Source organism: Vicugna pacos, chromosome 1, assembly GCF_048564905.1.
Source record: "Vicugna pacos chromosome 1, VicPac4, whole genome shotgun sequence".
Taxonomy (NCBI): domain Eukaryota; kingdom Metazoa; phylum Chordata; class Mammalia; order Artiodactyla; family Camelidae; genus Vicugna; species Vicugna pacos.
Genome location: NC_132987.1, coordinates 10,769,238 through 10,785,498, shown reverse-complemented (window position 1 = coordinate 10,785,498; position 16,261 = coordinate 10,769,238). Strand labels below are relative to the sequence as shown.

Here is a 16,261-nt window from a genome sequence, read left to right as displayed (position 1 = left end):
TCTTCCCAACCTTTTTCTATGCAAGTATAATATATATGTGCTTAAAAATGGTTGAATTCGTATTTTGTATATATATAGGTTTTCATCCTGTTTTTTTACATTTAACATTTCGCTGTGGTTATTTCTCACATTGTGATTTGTAAGTATTAATTTTAATGGCTGCACAATTCCTTTTTAAAAGTGTTCCCCCAGTTTGGAACTTATAGACTGCATCTGACTTCATGCTACTAAGGCAAATACTTGTGTAGATGTCTGTGCATTCAAATCTTGGTCTGCATTTTTGGTTATTTCCTTGGGAGCATCCGTGATCTCTTGGAGCTAAAGCAGAAACACAGCCTAGCTAGGCTACACGTCCCTGGAAAGAACTGATCCATCGTGATCCTTTTTTGCTAAAGGAATGACCAGTCATGTTTACATCCCTCTTTAGCCCACAACCTTATCCTCACAAAAACAGCATCACCAAACTGGACCATGGTGTTTGGCCCAAAACATTTTCCTTTCTTTGGACACGGAAGATAAGCCAGGATGGCAACTTGCCCAGAAATGATCCAAGAACCTTTTCTAGGGGAAATTTTGTCGGATAGGACCTGAGAGAACGTTTTAAAATAAAAGTTTCATTCAGGTGAAATTTGTTCCTGTGTTAGAAAGATAAGGTTTATTCTTACATGCCTGGACTGGTTCCTTCCAACATGTTTGCTAGTTCTTCTGTAGACACACCATTTCAATGACCTGAGAAAGACTTTACACCCTGAAAGGAGAGATAAAGGAAACTCAACACCATGAACGCCTTTATCACAGAGATGCACGGAGATGCTCACACCGTTCTTCATTGTCAATTGTAGAACCCTTTATTCCTCTTTCACAAAGTGTCTTTGTGTTTCTCAGAATGAGCTGGCTCGCTCTCTCCCAGCTGTCGGAAATGCAAGAGAACTTCATGGAAAGCAGGAGTGTATATTGTTCCTGGTGAGGTTAGAGGCGAGCTCCCGTCACTCGGTCGCTGTCGCCATCTGCTCTAGTGCTGCAGACACTGTTACGGTGGTGGGACAGGAAGTGTCTCTCGTAGACGTTGGGAGGACCTTTTCTCTCCTGGCTCTGCGCTGGCTGATTTATCATGTGACTTTGAAAGCATTTCTTGAAGGTTTGTTCTGGATAGGATTATGACAACTTATAAAGATACAGGTACTATAATAAGTTAACATAAATTAGAAAAGGAAGGAAAAGAAAAAGCAAGAAGCAAAGGAAAGCAAAGATAGACGCTAATAATGATCTGGAGATTAGGTTAATATGCATATATATACCATTATACATTCAATAACTTTTTACGGAGTGCCTGATATTTGCCAGGGCTCTGGAACACGTTTTTCAAAGTTAGTTGCAACATGTTAATGGCCCGTGAAATCATCTTGAGTAACCATCATTTTAATTTAATAGAAAGAATCAGAAAGCATTGCACCAAGTAAAAGTATTATTTACTAAAATGTATGTTTCAAATTTATGTGTGTGTTTGTATATCGGGTGATGATATAAAATGTATTTCTTACTGACCTGCAGGTATGTACACATTTAGGGCTGAGTTTTCTAGAAGCCAATGGGAAGAGAGGAAACATTATACAATTTTTACTGCTCATCTCCTATGTCAGTGCACAAGAAAAAAAAAGTTTTTGCTATTCTTCACAACGAGAAAAATGAAAACATGCTAAACAACCTCTTTACATAAAACGCTAGTAATTTAAGGCTGTTTCTTTCAGCCTTCCTCCCTCCTCTGCCCCATGTAAATGACAGCATCCTCTAGACTCTAGAAGATGTCTGAAATTCACCCTGATGGGTACCTTAGGTCCTGTGACAGTTCCTTACCATGGTTGTCCATGTTCTTATGAATGCTAAGTGGGAAGCATGTGATATTTCTTAAAGTTTTATAAATAAATTCATTTTTTGAGGCAAAATATACATCCATTCCATTAAAACGTACAGTAAAACACAGACATCTGCTCCATTAAAAATGGTGGTTACTAACTAAGATGGTTGCTATGTCTACAAGTCATTAGTACACAGCTTGATAAAATTTTCACCAAACATAAACAAACACCCATTTAGATCAGGAAATGGAGCATTGACAGGAAGGAGGAGATCTCCTCATGCCCCCTTCAGTATCTCCCCCAAAACACTGAACTCTCCTGAGTTCTCAATATTGTGTTTGTGAGACTTTTTCATCACTTTTCCATCACTGTTGACTTATATTCCATTGTATGCATATATCCATTCTACTGATGATGAATATTTTAATTGTTTCCAGCTTTGGCTAATGATTAAAAAGTGCAGCTATGGAATTTTTGTTCAGGTCTTTGGGAGAACATGTAAACATATTTCTGATGGATTTGAAGATGAAATTGCTGATTCCTAAATATATACATACGTGTGTGTGTGTGTGTGTATTCAACTTCAAGAGATACTATGAACAGTCAGTGTTTATACTCCCAGGAGCAATATATGAGAGTTCCAGTTTCTCCATATCTTCTCCAACACTAGGTGTTGGCAGTATTTTTCACATTAGCTATCTGGGGGTGGTGTGGGTGTGTACAGATAACTCCTTGTGTTTTTAATTTGCGTCTACCTGATAAATAATGAGATTGAGCTCTTTTATATATGTTTGTTTGCGCTTAAATATTCTCTCATGTGAGGTTATCCAAGTCTTTTGGCCGTTTTTAATTGGGTTATTGTCTTTTTCTTATTGCTTTAGCAGAGTTCTATATGTATTCTGAAATTATTCCTTTGTCAGCCATGTATATTGCAAATATTATTTTGTACTTTTCACTCATAATGGTGAACAGAAATTCCTAATTTAACATAATTTTTAACTTTTTCTTTATTGCTATGTATTTCCTTTTTTCTTTGTTTCTTCTTTCCTTTGTTTTGTTTTTCCTCTACTGTTAGTGCTCCTTGTGTTCTGTTTAAGGAAAGCTTTGCTTACCCTAAAATCATTAACATATTCACCTATGCTCCTTTCACATTTAGACCAACTCTCCATCTTTTTCTGAATCATGTGAAGTTGACCCACCACCATTTACTCAAAACTCTACCTTTTTCTCACTGCAATGCAGTGTCACCTTTTATGATCAATGATAGTATATGGGATGGTTTGTTTCTGGACTCTCTGTTGAGTTCTCTTGATCTATTTGTTTATCCTTGTATCAATGGCTTACACTATTAATTAATGTTGATTTATACTACTTTAACTGGTGGTGCAGCATCCACTCATGTTCTTCTTCAGTGTTGCCTTAACTATTCTTGATTCATTGCTTTCCATGTAGATTTCAGAATCAGTTTACTAACTTCCACTAAAAAATACTTGTGCAATTTTGGTAGGGATTATATTGAATCTATAATAATTTGGGAAGGATTGACGTCTTTACAATATTGATTCTTCCAATCTGTAATCATACATTCTTGCCTTCCACTTTATTTTTAGTAAGATTAGGTGGTTTCCTGTGTAAAGGTCTTACATACCATTGTTTAGATTTCTTTTTAAGGTATTTTATATTTTTATGCTAAAAAGGTGTTATAATTTAGTAAATTTTATTTCCTGATTGTTTGTTATTGGTATATAGCATTTCAATTGAATTTTGTATACTTATCTTATATATACAGTGACCTAGCTAAATTCACTTACTACTTTTAATAATTTCTGTGTAGATTATTTTAGCTTTTCTCTATACAGTTATGATGTTGGTGAATAAATATGAATTTATTTCTTTTTTTTCAGTTTTTTTTTCTTATATCAGTGGCTAGGACCTCTGATATGGTATTAAATATAGATGGTTATAGAGGTAACCTTGACTTTTTCCTAATCTAAGAGGGAAGTTTTCAATATTCATCATATAATATTTGTTGAAGGGTTTTATCAGACCGAGAAAGTTTCCTTCCAATTCCAGTTTGCTAAGAATTTTTACAGTAAAGAGATTTGAATATCAAATGTTTTTTCTGCATCCATTGAAATCATTATGTGCTTTTTTCTCATTTTTCTGTTAGTAGGATGCTTTACATTGATTAATTTTCCAATATTAAAACCAACCCTCTATTTTTAGAATAAATCTCTCTTTCTCATAATGTGTTATCCTTTTGAAAATGTCTCAGGACTCAGTTTGTTAATACTTTGTTTAGAATTTTTATCCTAAGTTCATAAAAGATTTTAGTTTGTAATTTTCTGTTCTTGTAATGTCTTGTTCAATTATGGGAACAAGGTGACGCTGGCCTCATAAAATTTCATGTAATGAGTTATGACATGATCCCTTTTTTCCTATATTCTGAAAGAACAATGTGAGACTGGTGTGATTCTCCCCTAAGTGTTTGATGAAACTCACCAGTAAAGCAGTTTAGCCCTGGAGAATATTTTGTGAGGACATTTTTAAGTACAAAATTAGTTTTTTAATGGATATAGGACTAGTCACATTTGTATTATTTTTTCCTATTTTGGTAAATATTTTTGGGTGGGTTAAACCATTTCATCAACATCTTCAAGTACGGCCATAAAGTGTTTAAAAATCCTCTTATCTTTTTAGTGTCTGTAGAATCTATAACGATTTCCCTTTTTCATTCCATATTTGTAACTTTTGACTCCTCTTTGCCTTTCTTGATTAATCTGGCTACAGGCTTATAGATTTTATTACTATTTTCCAAGAAGAAACTTTCATCTTGGGTTATTTCCTTCAACTCAGTGTTTTCTACGTCATTAACTTCTAATTACTATTTTCTTCTTTCCACTTTTGTTGACTTTAATTTGATGTTATTTTTAGGACTTCTTGAGATAGATACTTAGGTGTCAGATTCATTTACTTACATAAATTTCCCTCTCATCACGCTTTTACCTGCATCTCACACATTTTGCTATGCCACATTTTCTTCATATTTCAGTTCATAATATTGTCTAATTTTCATTGTGCTTTGACCTTAACACATGGGGTAATTAAAAATATATTGCTTAACTTCAAACATTTGTGTATTTTTAGTTACTGTTTTATTATTGATTTCTAGCTTCATTCCACTGTGGTTGGAGAACATATTATATATGATTTTTGATCTTCAAAATTTTTCCATACTTATTTGTTGCCCAGGACATGGTAAATTTTGGCGAATGGCCAGTGTACCATCTGTATATTCTGTAGCTGTTGGTCACAGTGTTCTAAATAGAGTAAGTCACATTTGTTAATCACGTTATACAGATCTAAATCCTAACTCAGTTAACTGTTCTACTAGTTACTGAGGGAGGTTCGTCAAAATCCCCCACACTGACAGTGGATGTGTTTACTTCTTTTTTTTAGTTGTAACAATGATGACTTCATGTATTTGGGAACTGTGTTATTAGGTACCTTCAGATTTAGAATTGTTACGTCTTCCTATGGATTGATTCTTCTGTCATTATGAAATATCCCTTTTTACTTCTTGCAATATCTCTTATCATTAAGTTCACTGTGTCTGATATTAGTATAATTTATATGTATTTTTTCCAATCCTATTATTCTTTCAAATTTGGTGTTCTTGTATCCAAAATGTGTCTCATTTAAGCAACGCTTAACTGGGATTTAAAAAAAATTTAGTGCAACTATATTAGTGTTTAGTCTATTTATATTTTATGCAATTACTATTATTATTTGGATTATAATCTATGATATTGCAATTTGATTTTTTTTGCCCCAACTGTTCAGTGTTTCTTTTCTTCTTCTTTGTTTCCTTATTTTGAATTAATGAAGTATTTTGCTTAATTGAGTTTTTAGTCATATATTCTTTTACTGTCTTTTAATGCTTACCCTGAAATTAAAATTGTACCATTAATTTATTAGGATATTACACAAGTTAGGATTTTGACTACTTTCCAGAAAATGCAACAGACTTAGAGCATTTTAATTCTATTTACTACTCCTACCCTTTTATTATTGCTTACATTTTTAAATTTACATACACTTTAAAACTACATGACATTACAATTATTGTTTTGAACAGTTAATATTTGTTTAGACTTGCTACATATTTATCACTTCAGTTGCTCATCATTCCTTTCTGTGTTTCCAAGTTCCGGTCTGGATCTTCTTCCTTCCACCTGAAGTACAGCTCTTTAATATTCTTTTAGTGTTGATCTGCTAGTGAAAATTCTCTTATCATCGCTTGTCTGAAAAGGTTTCATTTCATCTTCATTTTTAAACAGCCTTATTGAGGTGTCCTTGATATAAGATTAACTAAATGCATTTAAAATACTCGACTTGGTAAATTTTGACATACATATACACTGTTAAAACAGCACCACCATCTACATAGTGGGCAGATCCGTTACTCCCAAAGTTACTTTATGCTCCATTTTGATTCTCGAAGTGCAGAGCTTTACTTTGAGGGCCCTTGGAACAAACCCACCTTTTCCTGGGCCTTTGCACTGGGTTCAGTATAGAGCTAGGTAAATATCTTCCAGTTTCCTGGGTCACCGTAAAAATAACAGTGACACTTTCATCATGCTTATACATGCCAGGTTCTGTTCTAAACACTTTACACATTTCAGTATTTAATTACTTTAACTTAATCCTCTCACAGCTCTGTGAATTAGGTATTATTACTGTCCCCATTTTACCATTGAGGAACCTGACATGGACCCTAGAGATCCCTAAAGTGTGTCTCAGGGCGTGATCACACTTGGGCAGCCTTTGGCCTGGTGAAGATCTACCCGGAGGTTCCCCAGTGTCTCAGCAGCAAGTACAAGCACAGCTGTGTTCCTTTCAATTCCTTTGTCTTATTTTTGTTTTGGGAAATTTGGAAAATGTAGGTAAGTATACAGAATAAAATGTAAATCACAGGAACCTAGCCACCCAAAGATGACGATCTTTAGCAATTAATTGTCCATCTCTGAGCCCTTTGCCACCATGGATACCACCCCAGGAGCATCTTTGTCACTGAAGAGGCTTTGGATATAGCTATCATCATTTATGTAAGATAATTTCTGGGAAGAAGAGATGCTGAATAAAAGAACGTGAATGATACACTCACTAATGTTTTACTAGCTGGGCGAGTAGAGGCGTGGGGAAGGTACACATTAAAGTGGATGAATGTCAAAAAGTCACAGGTGAGAAAGAATATTCCAGTACCAGAGTACTCACAAGAAAGCCTCCAAAGATACTCTGACAGGATGATTCTGTACCATCTGTTCATTTTACTTTTCCTTTTAGAGAGAGGGAAAAGTTTTAATTTTTTAGTAAGTAACCTTGTTTGGGTAGGTACCATTGACTTTGGAGCTATAAAGTCTTTAAATGTTTGTTTTTCCAGTTAATTATGTTGCTCCAATTTCCAACTGTATGCAGTCAGTCAAAGGAATCATTACGAAGTTCGCTCTGGTCTGTAATCCGGACGGACATCCTCTGCTATTGCTCCTCATGGGTAGCGGTTTCCCTGCCATGCTTTGTTTGCAGATCCCCCGGGGGTGGTTCTTCAGAGGGATGAATGCCATCTTTGTTCAAAGGGGCAGGAGAGAGAATAATCTAATTCTACCAAAGAGAGAAGACAGTAAACTGATCCTGTGTTTCCATTGCTGTTGGAAAAAGAACAGTAAGTGACAGCAGAACTGAATAGCTTGATACTTGCACGGTATAAATTACCCAGCGGAAGAGCTGTGTTGAGAAGGAGACTGAGGATTTGATCTCTGCCTTTCAGTGTTTGGTCATTGTCAACCACGAAGTACAAAGGTTGGCTCAGCAAACCTTGGCTTCATCCAGGATACTAGAGAGAGCGCCAAGAGATTTTTCTCTCTGCTAAATTGCACAAGATTGGTCTTTTGTGGATATGTTTACATTGGTGAATAAAGTCCGAGTACTTTAGCTATTTTGCTACTGGAGCACTTTTCAAACTGTGGCTTGGGCCCTATTAGTGGATAATAGAATCAATTTAGCAGGTTATTACTCACCTTTTTTTTAAATGAAAGAGTATATAAAAAAGAATAGAATACAGTAGTGTTGAATGGAATGGAAAATATCCGAGTACGTCACATGAGCAAGAATAGTGTCTTATGGAATTTTGTTTTAGTTAGATACACATACACACATCTAAATATATGGACATGTGTTATGGACTAAAACAAACTTCTTATTGTGGGTCTTGGTCAAATAATTACTGCTGGGAATTTTTTTACCTTAGAGATTTCTTTTTCTTCTTTCTGGGAGTATTTTTGAATACAGACAATTTTTCAAAAGTTGTTTCTCTGGAATTGAACAGATCAAACTTTGGGGTCTGAGGTTGAGGTGAACGGAAAATCTTTGTATTGTTAGGGACAGCAGTTATCTTCTTGCTGATCAAAACAAGTCAAAAAAAACTTGGCTTATCAGAATCTGTCTGTATTATGATCCTGTATAGGAAGCAACTCTTTTCAAATGTCACATGGAAAGCACCCCAAGTCAGAAAACGACCATGGTGGCATTCAAATACCAACCCAAGCATCATCATACTCTGACTAAAAGATGACTCATGGTGACACTGTACATCTAGCTTGCCTGTGACTGAAGTTAAGACTTTGCCAGACAATGAACTCACTAATGGTGGATTGTGATGACGTGATGTGGTGATTTAAAAACTTAACCTGATAATTTGATAATAGAATAAGATTTCATGTATGCAGTTTTCCTCCTAATTCAGATTAATTCAAATCTGTATTAATTGCTCTGAGTTAACACTAAGAGGACTCATGAACTAGGGTAAGATCTAGAGGGTGGGCCCAATTATATACAATACCTACCTTCTGCCGAGAGCATCCATTCATTGGTACTTCATCCTTATGAAACCAAAGAGCAGTCAGTACAATCAATAAACACAGTCGCCCTAGAGAAAGACAGTGGCTTCCTGGGGTGCTATTTGATAGGGGTTTGGAGATTGGCATTGGACTTGGCAGTAAGGGAAGTTTGCGTTGAATTAGTAAGTATCCTTGACGAGCATGGGAAGGGGCCGATGGTGACATTAAGCCATGTGTTTATCTTGGAACTTTTCAATTCAGTAAATCTTATGGTATCTTGGAAACATGAGTTACTTTCTCCATTTTAGGGTGAAGGAAGGGAATAGTAGACAGATGTAGCCCAACATTAAACCTTTTACTTTTTTTTTCCTGTACATTTTTTTTAATTGAAGTAAAGTTGCTTTGCAATCTTATATCAGTTTCAGGTGATCAACAGAGTGATTCAGTATTTGTATACATTATACTTCATTTAACAGAATTAAACCTTTTAGTATCTCTTGCTCTTGTTTCATTTCTGTTCACATTCATGGAGATTATTTCAGATAGTGCCTTACAAATGTTTATCTGTTTCCTCCTTTCCATTCCCACTGCCCCTGTTTTGTTTTTGATCCTCATTAAAAGAATTAGTATAGGAGCTCTCTAGATCGCTCCCCTGCTTCTGGTGCTTAGAATTGTTGGATCGGGTAAGAGGTCATGAGCTCCATCAAAAACCTACGGAAAGCAATGGACCATCTCTCAGAAAACTGAATCTTACACAGACTCCTGCCAGTTTGCTCAGGAGGGCTGTGAATTAATTCCCTGAGATCTACGCTTGATTACAGATCCCTGGTCTAGCTGTCTCCCTCCCGTCAACCCCTCAAGCTTTTATCAGAGTAATATTTCTAATGCACAGTTCGAATCATACCACTCTCTGCTCAGGACCTGTTCAGTTCTCGTTGCCTTCAGAACAGGAGGAAGCCCAGTGTGCTTGGACTGGGATCCACACTCTCCAAGCCCGCTCTTGCAGCCTCACTGAACCCTCCTCCCAAGTACACAGCCTTCTGAGCCTGAGCAGAACACTTGCTGTTTCCCTCAGTACTGCCTGTACTCTGGTCCCACGGTTGCTGCTACCTGCACACCCTTTCCCTCACTTCCACCTGCTGATGGATTTTCTAAACTTCAAGCCCAGGGTGTGTTCTGGTTCTCAGTTATTTGTGCAGGCGGAGCTCTCAGCACCTTGTGTGGTGTCTCATCCATCCTGGTGGTGGGTTTGCCTGTCTGCCCTCAGATCCCTTCCCTGCCCATCCCCTGTGTGACTGAAAGGTTGCCATCAAGGGCTGGGCTGTCCAGGTTCTGGAGTCAAGGGGCCTCCATCTGGGTGGCCCTGGAAGGAGAAAAGGAGACTGAAGGCAGAGTGGGAAACTGGGCCGTTCCTTTCTCACACTCTCTGCCCCAGGCAGGCTCTCTAATAACAGCTGCGTCTCCTCTGGGGATGCAAAACCTACCAGGGAGGCCGTTGGAGCATTCAGCTTCTGCAGAGGCAGTGGCAGGGGGCAGACCCTGGCCCCTGGGCTCCAGCATCAACACATCCATGCTTGTTGTTCCTGTAGCTCAGGGATTCTCCGCAGTACTGAGCTCCCAGATGCCTCAGTCTCCCGTTTGCCTTCACAGCTTTCCTTCTCCTGGGCAATCAGTTCCTGGCACTATAGTCCTTCTGTTTAAATACTTAGATCACTCTATGTTTTCCTGGTTGAACCTGACTGAAACAGCTGGCATTTGGTGGCTATTTGATGAATTTTATTATGTAATTTTAAACTCTCTTCTATGTGGGCATCTGTCTTTTGGGTGAACCAGTGGTAGGTCCTGCATCAGTTGTATCTAGTGCACAGTCACATTGCATGGCGTGACTTGGAGGAGTAATGAATTACCTCAAAACTCAATGGTTTGTCCAAAACTAAAAATAGAGTTACCATACGATGTAGCAATCCCACTCCTGGGCATGTATCCAGAGGGAGCGCTAATTCGAAAATGTCCATAGCAGCACTATTTACAATAGTCAAGACATGGAAGCAGCCTAAATGTTCATCAGATGACAGATGACTGGATAAAGAAGTCATGGTATATTTATACAGTGGAATATTACTCGGCTACAAAAAAGAGAGTAAAGTAATGCCATTTGCAGCAACATAGATGGACCTGGAGATCGTCAGTCTAAGTGAAATAAGCCAGAAAGAGAAAGAAAAATACCATATAAGACTCATATGTAGAATCTAAAAAAAGAAAAAAGACATGAATGAACTTATCTGCAAAACAGAAACAGACTCAACATAGAGAACAAACTTATGGTTACCAGGGGGGGAAGGAGTGGGAGGGATAAATTGAGAGTTAGAGATTTGCAAATACTAACTGATATATATACAGAACAGATAAACAACAAGTTCATACTGTATAGCACAGGGAAAACTATATTCAATATCTTGTAGTAACTTAAACAATGAAAAAATATGAAAACAAATATATGTATGTATAGGTATGACTGAATATTATGCTGTACACCAGAAATTGACACAACATTGTAAGCTGACTATACTGCAATTAAAAAAAAATTCAATGGTTTGAAATAGTTGGCACTTATAAGTTCATGAGTCTGAGGATTGGCTGGGTGGTTCTTTGAGTTCCAGCTGGACACACTCATACATCTGCGTCCAGCAGTGGGTCAGCTGGGTGTCTCTGCCCAGCTTGCCTGGGCTGATTAATATGTGTGGGGCTTGGCTACCGTAGGCTGATGTAGGACAGTGGTGGCTGAGACATGAGTCAATGCCATTCCACGTTTCTGAGCCATGACAAGCTAGTCCAGGCATGTCCTCATGGCAGTTAGAGGAGCAAAGAAGACACAGAAACATAACAAGAACTTTTTCAAACTTCAACATGCGGCATACCTGCTAACAGTTCATTGGCTAAAGCAAGTCATGTGACCAAAAGCTGCATCAAAGAGGGCAAGGAAATCGACTCCACCTCTTTAGTGAGAGGAACTGCGAAGTTACATGGCAAAAGGGTAGTTGCCAGGGGGGCTGAAGTTGTAGGAAGTGAATGCAATGCAATCAGTCTATCCCAGGCTCCAGAGAATTTGATGAGAGACCTGAGACCAAAGAAATAGAACGATGACATTAAATTTTTGCCATCATAGTAACTCTTCTTAAATGAAAACTTTGCAATAAAATACACGTTATGTATTTGCTAGTTTGTTCTGTAGAGTTCATTTGTACATAGTTACAGACTGAAAAAAAAAATAGACCGAGTAAAGAGTCATTTATAAATAACATATTAATAAACCGAGTTAAAGGGACTTTATTTATACTTTAACCTTCAATTTGCATTAATTGGGAGCAGTCCTGGGAAATGGTGCCAACCTTACCTCAGGTCAGATGGCTTAACAAAATGAACTGCTTCATGCCCAGAAATAAATGTATTCCAAATATAAATATGAATCAGTTACAAAACAGAATTTTGAAAGTACAAAATAACCACACTGTTAATATATTTGTGTCCCAATTAAAAATGTGTAAAGAACACACATTTTGGGCTAAAGTTGTCCCAGGGAGCGATTCTCATTTTTGCCTTGAATTTTGTGTCAACAAACCAGGCCACCTCCTTTGAGCCACGAGCAAATTCACAGATCCCTGTTTTCTAAAGAGACGAAGAATTAAAAATGGGGATGTTTAAGTTGGAAAGGTCTGGGGCTTGACCTTGCTACTTTAAATTTCCTTCATCACCAGGAAATCACTTTGAATTTGTCTCCGCGGAGAACTCTAATTTGGTTTGAGCCACACCATGAAAGAGATGCTGTCTGTTTGTATTACAGAAAAACTTGGAAGCCACTTCAGTGACACTGTTTTTCAGTTTTCGTCTCTGCAGTTTTATCTTGAAACCTGAGCCTGTTCTCAGTCATTCAGAATGAGGCCTCTGACCACCTACTGCTGGAGCGAGATTCCTGGCTAGCCTGTTTTTCACTGTTTGGGCAAAATTTGGAACCTTCTTTGCCTCTCCTTTCCTCATCTGAGCAATGGGGTTATTAATAATACCTACCTCATCTGATCAGTGTGAGGATTAAACTAAGTGGAATTAGGTAAGAGGATTAGCCTAACCTGCCTACAAGATGTGTTTCAGAAGTGTTATATTAAAATTCTCATTATTATTAATTATGAGGTGAGAATGTTTAGGTGGTTTTCACAGAGTCAGGTTCACATACAGTCTTCAAAGTCTTAATCAGAATTGCACCCTCAAAAAGTATACTGCGGTTCAGCATTGTTTTTCATACAAAGGCACTGTTTGTTTTTAGATATTAGTGTCAAGGGTAGTGGTGTATATCTCCTCATTGTCACCCTAAAGCCACAGCAGTTACAAACACAAGCCTCTTCCTGGCCTTGCCAACATGGTCTTTGAGAACGCTTTTAGAATGTGCTTCTTAAAGGCCGTGGTCTTCAATCTCACGATCAGAGTTTCTGGTTGTCTAGCAAACAATGAGATGATATCGACACACTTGGGATTTGAAGATTTATGACAAAAGCAAATGGAGAGAGATTTGGAAGAAAATAGATCAGTACAAGCCCAAAGTCTTCCTGAATGTTGTTTTAAAAGGAAGGGGTGGGGGAGGGGGAAAAAAAGGAAAAACATTTTAAAAAATGAAAAATAAATTTAAAAAATAAAAGGAAAATTAATAATAAGCCAGTCAATTTTTAACAAATCCGTTTTGCCTTTAACACGCTGAGTGTCCACTCTGCATGGAGCCACACTGCAGAAGAACAGCACTTTGAGACGCTCTGGATGGAGCTGCAGAAGAAACTCGTACATACACACATACGTACGCACCCACACACAACCGGCACGCACTTTTTAAAAATTCTTATTTCTTATTTGAAGTGTAGTCAATTTGCAATGTTAGTTTCAAGTGTACAGCAAATTAATTCACCTATACATATATATACATATAGAGTCATATATATATATATATGTGTGCAGATTTTTTTATATTACAGCTCATTACAAGGAATTGAATACAGTTCCGTATGCTAGACAGTAGGCACTTGTTGTTTATCTATTTTATGTATAGTAATGTGTATCTATTAATCCCAAACGTCTAAGCTATCCCTGCCCCTCTTCCCCCACCCCCAGTAATCACAGTTTGTTTCTATGTCCGTGAATCCTTTTCTGGTTTGTAAACAAAATTTGTATTTTTTTTTTAGATTCCACCTAGAAGTGATATCATATAGTATTTGTCTCTCTCAGTCGGACGTACTTCACTTAGTACAAACAGCCCTAGGTCCATCCACGTTGCCAGCACACCCTTTAATGACAGGACAAGTGCTTTGATGGTCCGGGCCAGAGTGGCAGTGACTGAGTGGAGACTTAGTGTGGCAGCAGAGGGCACGAGCTGCTGCCGTCACAGTGGCCAGCTCACACACGTGACACTGAGTCGAAGTGTAGAAGGCCAGATACAGGTACACAGACTCAGATCACCTAGGTGAATTAAAAACACGCAAACACTGTTCATTGTCCTGGAAACACATATTATTTGTAAATGTTAAAAAGCATTGTGTTCTGGAACGATACAAACAAATTCATGGTCTGGCCTTGGAGTGAGGTTGTCAAGAAGATTATACCTGTGCTCTAGTTTGTTTAATTAGAAAAAAAAAGCTGATAGGACAAAATGTTGTCAGTGGTCCCTTCTGAGCAGCGGGGACCCAGACATTTGTTCCGCCAACCTCTGCTACTCTGTGATGTCTAAGTTCCCCACAACAACGATTGTGGGACCATAGTTACTGAAAACACAGCTCCTCACTGGCTGTGCAGAGAGACACCTGGCGACGTCATCTCCCGCAGGAACCGAGGCTGGGGCCAGCTTGACTGTATCTTCCGCGCTTTACACCCGTGGGAAGCGTCCCCAGCATCATCGCATTGATCCCTTCCAGACAGCTCCTTAGCTTCCTCTCAGCCACACACCCTGACGTCTCGCCAGAGGCACGACCCACGTTGGTCTTTGTTAGGACCTAGCCTGGGAACTGCCCTCTGACACCCAGCTGGACCCCTATTTAGCACAAAATTTCTAAGATGTGTAAGATTCACCATTACCTTTTGGCCACCTTCCCAGCCTGGGAATCCAAAACCCCGGAGTTCTGTGCACAGATAAGTAGGTCTTTGGGATCCACAAACGTTGTCCAAGGCCTGTAATACGTTATAACAACCCTTATGTTAAAGCCCCTTTCTCTGAAGCCACCTTCCCTTGGGAATGAGATTTTGTCTAAGTCTATTTGCATCTATTCAAAATCAGAGGCAGCCCTGAAACCAGATTCTGTTTAAACATAGAAGGAAGAGCAGTGGCAGATTAAGCAAATGTTGGGGAACTTAAAAAAAAACAACAAAAACACTTCTATTTATCTTCCTGTGTTTCCTTTTTTCCAGATCCGCAGTTCCCCTCTCGTCGGCCGTCCTGCGTGGGTGCCGAGTTTCTCCCTGGATTTCATGGATCGGAAGGTTAGATGCCAGGCTTGACTTGGCTGTTTGCAGATTCGTGGTCTTTATGATTGTCGCTTTTTAACATTATGGGAATTATCTTTTCATTTGTGGCACTGCTACTGTTGTTACTGAACACAGTTTTGAACTCTGTAGGTATTTGGGAGAAATATAGAACATGAAATGGGTCAAAAATCAACATAGTGGAGAAAAGGATGCTGTGAATTCACTTGGAGGAAGAAAAGTCATAATTGGCCAGAGTGAAAGGAGCCCATTTTTAATTTGTTATATGGGAAACTGCTTGATAAAGAAGCAATAGTCCTCTCCAATCTCTCTGTCCTAAAATGCTTTAAAAAAAGAAGAAAAAAAAAGAAAAGAAAGGCAAAAGGATGAGATCACCCTTGGTTAGAGCAAGTCTGATAGGATGTGAGCACCTGTGCAGGGCAGAGCCTCTTCCCCTACAGCCCAGCCCGCCGGACCTCCCTCTGGTCCCCAGATGTTTGGAAATCTCAAGCTGCCTGTTGGGAGCACGAAGATGTCATTTGGAACCAAGTTTGTTTATATTATTATAACAACAGTTTCAGTTTGTCTCCGCCGTTAAGGTTGTATCAACACTTCCCTTTCTGTGTTTATTATTTTTAGCAGTTGAAAAGCTAAGCATGAAAAATGGCTCTCTGGCGGTCAGGGGACGTTCCGGCTGGGCCAGGGTCTGTGGCGTCTGGAGCAGCACTGGCGGGTGAGGGAGTCGGGCCTTCTGAATGCTGTCTTTGTGTCTCCCATCGCCAGGGCCTCTGGCCTATTGTCCGGCCACCTCGGCTGGGGTGGCGCTATCTGATTGTAACCAGTGCTAATATTACAGGGCTCAGTGCCCAGGCCCTCCCTGGGGGCCCCCAGTCTGGCTGCCTCTGTCTCCCAGCCCTCTCTCCAGGGGACCAGTCACAGCTCTCATATCAGAAACGCTATTTGTAATTTATAGAATGTTCCAGAGAAAAGGATCAGTAAGGATCAACTAGACCTGCA

General features: G+C 38.7%; 1 protein-coding gene across 8 annotated transcripts in view; it reads left to right on the top strand.

Moving 5' to 3' along the window:
- THRB (thyroid hormone receptor beta) overlaps nt 1-16,261 on the top strand; it is a 382,671-nt gene that overhangs the window by 147,631 nt on the left and 218,779 nt on the right. For all 8 annotated transcript variants that reach the window (XM_031677738.2, XM_072949695.1, XM_072950281.1 and 5 more), the window contains exon 2: nt 15,191-15,262. The gene's annotated coding sequence lies outside the window, so the exon portion shown is untranslated. The remainder of the gene's footprint in view (nt 1-15,190; nt 15,263-16,261) is intronic.